Source organism: Populus euphratica, unplaced genomic scaffold (genome assembly GCF_000495115.2).
Source record: "Populus euphratica unplaced genomic scaffold, PopEup_1.0 scaffold163.1, whole genome shotgun sequence".
In the NCBI taxonomy this organism is placed as follows: domain Eukaryota; kingdom Viridiplantae; phylum Streptophyta; class Magnoliopsida; order Malpighiales; family Salicaceae; genus Populus; species Populus euphratica.
The window spans coordinates 651,084-657,334 of NW_011499948.1; positions in this window are offsets into that span (position 1 = coordinate 651,084).

A 6,251-nucleotide genomic window follows, 5' to 3' on the forward strand; every position below is an offset into this window, starting at 1 on the left:
TCATCCACTAATCCAACACGAACATATAAAGCCCATTTCTTTAGCATACAATCAATAATGTATCCTACACAACCAGATGAACATGAAAAGAACCTGAAATCTAAATATATAAATTTAGAAAAAATTCTATTTGCCTTAATAATTTTACACATTTCTCTTTAGCATACAATCAATAACGTATCCTACACAACTAAATGAACATGAAAAGAACTTGAAATCTAAACATATAAATTTAGAAAAAGTTCTATTTGCCTTAATAATTTTACACATTTATTCAAGGGTATCATTAATAAAACTACAATTATCTCAATACATTATTATCATTATACATCCACATATATTACCATTAGATTAAAAATAGAAACTCTACTCTCATTTTCCTTCAAATCCCTTTTCTTATACTTTTACTTTTACCCTCCACTTTTGTGTACAAAACACCCTACCATATCAATGTCAATGATATCGTTATCTTTCACTCATAGAAAGAATTAATCAATATCGATACTAATACATTTGGTATCAATAGTTTCCATTATCTAGATGACTAATTAATCAATGCAGGCATAAGTGTCACTCATGTCATTAGCCTTCACTCATAGGAAGAACTAATCCATGCTGATACCGATACATTCAGTATCATTAATCTCCCCTACCTCAACGACTAATCAATTAATGTCGATATCAGTTTCACTAATATCATTACCCTTTATCATAAGAAGGACTAATCAAAGTTGAAACTAATATATTCGATATCATTGGTCTCTACCACCTGGATGACTAATCAATCAATGTCGACATATGTTTCACTAGTTTCATTAGCCTTTACCTATAAGAAGGACTAATCAATATTAATACCGATACGTTTGGTATCATTAGTCTCCATTACTTGGATTACTAATCAATTAACCTATTCAACCTTCCAATCCATTTCTACAAGTTCTTTCTCTTTCATTCTTTATCATATTATATAATCATAGAGCAATTGAACCCAAGATACTTTATTACATTACATCACTATTGTAAACGATGAAAAAAAAAAGTGAATACATGAATAAAACATAAAGGAATGAGAATTAATGGGAAAAAATTAAATACAATGTATAAAAGGATTAAACAAGAAATTCAGATTTGTAATGCAAAATTAACAATTAGGTATTTTTACTCTATCAAGTTTGGGAGGGTTGCGAAAAAAATGATGACAACCAAATAGAATTATAAAAGACTCATTAAGGGCAAAATGGTTATTAAACAAAATTGTTTTTTAAAAAGTAAGCTTTTTATGAGTTAGGAAATGTGAGATATCAACCAACCCATCAAGCAAGGAATTAAGAGGAAAATTAAGTGAGAAAAAAGAGAGGGAGAAACAAGGCAGCTCACAGAAAGGAAGAAAAAAAAATAGAATGGAAAAAGTTTTACTTGTTAACACGTTTGATTTAATGTTAAGTAGGAAGTTCTAATTGTATTTGAACAAGTTTAAATGGAAAGAAATATAATTGATGCATAGTTTTTTAAATTTTGAATTAGGGTTCTAAAGAGAAATTTGGGGAAAATGTGAAATTATTGTGGTTTGATGCAATTAAGATATTATAGATTCTGATTGATGCAAAACAATGGGAAAAATAAAAGATTTATGTTTTTGAAGGGTTTAATGGCTGGCCAATAATTGAATGAAAATAGGGGATGTAGAAATCAAATGAATATTTGTGAATTATATGTAATTGATGTGTGTTAATGTATTTTATAGTGAATTTGAAATGAATTCAGTAAATTTAATTAGTTGTAACTATTTGTTAGTCTAATTAAAATTTGTTAGTGAGCAAGATTATGGGGATATATATGATTATAATTAAGAATTAGAATTTTTTTTTTTGTGAATTGGTTTTGGTAATGAGTGTGAGAATTAAAATTTTGAATATTAAATAAAAAGGATACGAGGTTTATAAGGCCAACAAAGTAACGAAATTATTGTAAATTAAAATTTTGAAGGCTAAGTTTACTAAGTATATAATATAAAAATGATAAGGATAAAAAACAAATTAATGAAAAAGTTAACTTAATAATAGAAATTGAATTTGAAATTATGCATATTATATAAGATAAGTTAGAAGTAAAATGTCATGTAAAACAAATTAGAAATACAAAAATTTCATTGGAAGAGTAAATGATTAATTAGGATATTTATAATGTAATTAAATGAGTATATGTTATTGAAAAATGAAAATGTGCAGAGAATCAAACAAAAAGTTAGTTAAAGAAATATGAAATTAATGAGATACCGTTAATTGCCTCTTTAATGGAATTAGGAGAGACACTAGGAACAACATCTTTCACAATTAAGGAAGTATAATATGTACAAGGTCTAGGTAAGTGTTGAAGTACCTTTTAAAAAAAAAATTCTTTTTTTTCTTAAAAAAATGTGTATATGATTTAGGTTGCGATATAATAATAAAATAAGAAACTAATTACTAAATATGTATTGAAGATGAAATAAATGAGAAACGAAGCTCAATGAATCTGAAGTTTGTCTTCATTGATAATGGTTAACGAATGTAAAGTTTGTTGTCGTGGATGAAGATTAATGAACGTAAGGTCTATCATTATGAACAAGAACTAGTAGTTTAAAGAAATCTATTATGGATATGGATCGATAAATATGAATTATTATTTGAAATAATAAAAACTTACTAATCATGTATACATAAATAAGGAAAAAAGAAGAAAATATTCTAATTAAAACAATGTAATGAATGGGATGAATGTATAAAAAATAAATAATATGTAACCATGTGTGCATTGAAAAGAAGATAAAAGAAAAGGACTGAATTGAAAATATCATATAATATGTATGGTAAAAAGGGGATGTTAAATTGTCTAAGATGAGCCTAATGATTTTTATATGAATAAATATTATCCCAAACTTATTATTATATTTTATATGTTTTAAAAGTTCTTCTTATATTGCAAGACACAATAATTATAGACTTTAGAGTTTTTATTTTGTTAGATATATTATTATTTGTATGTAACTGCTTTTATATAAGGAATTGTATGCTTGTAATTAATCATTTTATAACTAATCATTTTTATTTATTTTTTCTTATCATTTAGGTTAGTGTTTTAAGTTGTTTTTGCATTATATTTTATTTTTATATAATGTAAAACTTTGGGGAGCATGATGATAAATTGATAAAGGATATAATTATTTAGAGTGATGATATAATGATGTAATATTGCACTGAGATATAACGATTAAGAATGAAAATGATTAAATGAACTAGGACATGCCTAAGGTTGCCATGTGTTGGGTTTTATTTGAAGGAAATGGGCTATTAAAGAACTAAAATATTAAAATTTAATAGGAAACTCTACAATATATATGATTAAAGCATGCTCTGTACATACTTATCATATCAATGCTTTGATTCATGACAAACAATTACAAGATTCAGTTTTACAAAAAAAAAAAAAATTGCTAACTTTCAAAGTATAATTGAACAAGAAATTTGTTTTGACTTACCTATTGTCTTCTTGAAAAGAAAACAATATATTGTTGATCTTTCTTATGAAGATACTCTTTCAGAGAAACAAATACCCACCAAAGCTAAACTTATATAAATGAAGAAGAATTCTAAATTGATGAACTAGTAACTTCCTGGTCTAATTCTAATATCTCTACAAATTCTAAACAAATTAGTATCTTGACCCAATATCATACTTAAGGTCATCAAAAGACTTGATGATCCTTCGCTATAAAAAACTTACCTAAACAAGTTGCTGAACAATTTCAACAAACTAAAGACACCAAACCTCACCTTTCAAACCATTCGGTCCTACTTACAACCGATGCCAACACCTATGATCTTATAAAAATTATCAACAGAAAGAAATTTGAAGTCATAACTACTATCCTAGAATTACAGTATAAGATCAAAACACTAGTTGTAAATCCTAAAACAAGCCCAACAAAAAAAAAAAAAACTTAGAATATATATATGCTATTATTTTGCATTATTATAATGAACAATGATAAATGATATATGTCGTGTTATGTTGTGTGGATGTCAAAACTACCAAACAATTAAATCCAAGATGTATAATTGAAATATTTAATGAATAAATAAATAAATTAAGATTCAAAAGCCTACTTGCTCCTTTGGTAGGTGTAACTTGTCTACTCTGAGCTCCTGCTCTAGAAGCCTTCCTTGTATTATTACAATACCATTTATTAATATCCAATTTTATTTTTACCTTTTCAAGATCTACGTTTATAGTTGTGAACACTTGAATTAAAATTTTTATTGCAAAGTAACTTATATATTTGTTTATATTTAGCATCACATTGTTTAAATTAAAACATCAATAATAGTTTAATTGATGTTATCTCATATTATAACAATTTTTCAATGTCAAAACTATAATGGCTAAACAACATTTTTAATCACACCTTCACATTTATTCATACACTTTCAACATATTTACCTTCTTTATAATATAATAGTTATATTACACTTTTAAACTAACCACTTAGCCCAGAACTTAATTCCCACACATACACATCTTTTAGTGAAACAATACTCCTATGTCTTCCAAATTCTAAAGCTTTTTCTTAATTTCACCCATTCCTTATTATCACAATATACTCTCCTAAGTTTATATATTACTCATCACACCTTTATTTGTCATAGTATATATATATATATAAAAGAATTTATCTATACAAGTTCACACTAATTCTTAAGGAAAATCTCATTCTCACATTTTAAACGTATTTGTTTTAATATAACACATACTTTACACTTTTATCAAAACTCTACTTACATTTAATCACATAACTTACACATCACAAGAATATATGCTAAATCATATAATTTACATAAAAAATTTATCCCTCACCAAAACCTGATATGGCTAGCCAAACAAGGTAAGAAATTCTTAAGTTTTATTTCCTCTTTTCCTTTTAATTTACACCTATCTCATATTATTTAATAAAAAATAAAACTAAACAACACTTATCCTCTAAACGCATATAAACCCGATAATTTCTAGATTTGATATTTTCTTTCACCATTTACCAAACAAGATTATAAATAAAATAAGTGGATGGTTTGTGCTTTACCTTAACCAATCAACCTCGATATAATGAGTTCTTGTTGAAATCCTTACACATTTCATCATTCTTTTCCCAAAAAGATAAAATTTCTCTTAAGTCTCCCACCACTCTAAGCTCTCAATCTCCCTAAATTTTCAATTTACATGATTTCTCCACCTAAAGGTTACTAATCACTCTTTTGAAGAAAACTCACTCTCTCTCTTCACAACAACTAGCCAATTGCTTAAGAAGAAAAGGTTGTGTGAATGTTTAGCTCATACAACATATTTATGAAAATGACATTAATGAGTTCATATTTTATTTTTTGTGTTTTTTTGTTTTATTATCAACATTTTGGTATGGCCTTCCTAAACTTTGATTGCCTTAAAATCTTAATCGAAGATAGAAAAATATGTCAGGCGATTCCTCGTGAAGTCTTAGCTCGATTCAACTGTCGAGTTAAGAGTTATGCTCGATAGAATAAAATTGGTTGATGGGTGATTTTATACCAAAATTTGGATTTTCTTATTTCATTATTGCATGGAACATATCGATTATTCCACTAACTTCTCGAGACCATTTTCCTTATCCTAGAATATATATCTTTTTGCTTTTTTATACTTATTTTCTATTTATTTTATTTTCAAGTTTCAAGGGGTTTACAAATCTCCTTCTTATCTTTGCATAAATCCATCAATTTCTCGTTTGTTGTTTTTAACCACCATAACCTTAAGAACTTGTTTGCATTCAATGTATTAGTTCCTGAACTTACCATAAATTCTTATTTTTTACATTGCTATTTTTCATTTTAGGCTCATGTTAACTTCAAGCATTGAGTTTGGTTGGCTTACCTATCGATTTATGCTTAAATTTGTGACAAATTTGATTTGAAAGAGCTTGGTATGGCTTTTCATTGTATAGTTTTGAGGTGTGGAATCAAATACGATTTATTTTTTTAAGGCTTTTTTTTATTAATATATGATGGATCGATGTGTTTTTAAAATTGAAACGTAAATCCATAATTAAAAGGGTTAAAGATAGGGTGATAATCCAACATTTCTAGGTTTGATAGAATATCAAATCCAAATGATTTGAGTCTAGCTTGCTTCCAGACTCAATATCCTTGGTTTAGCTATGCGCTAGGCCCAAATACATATGGGGT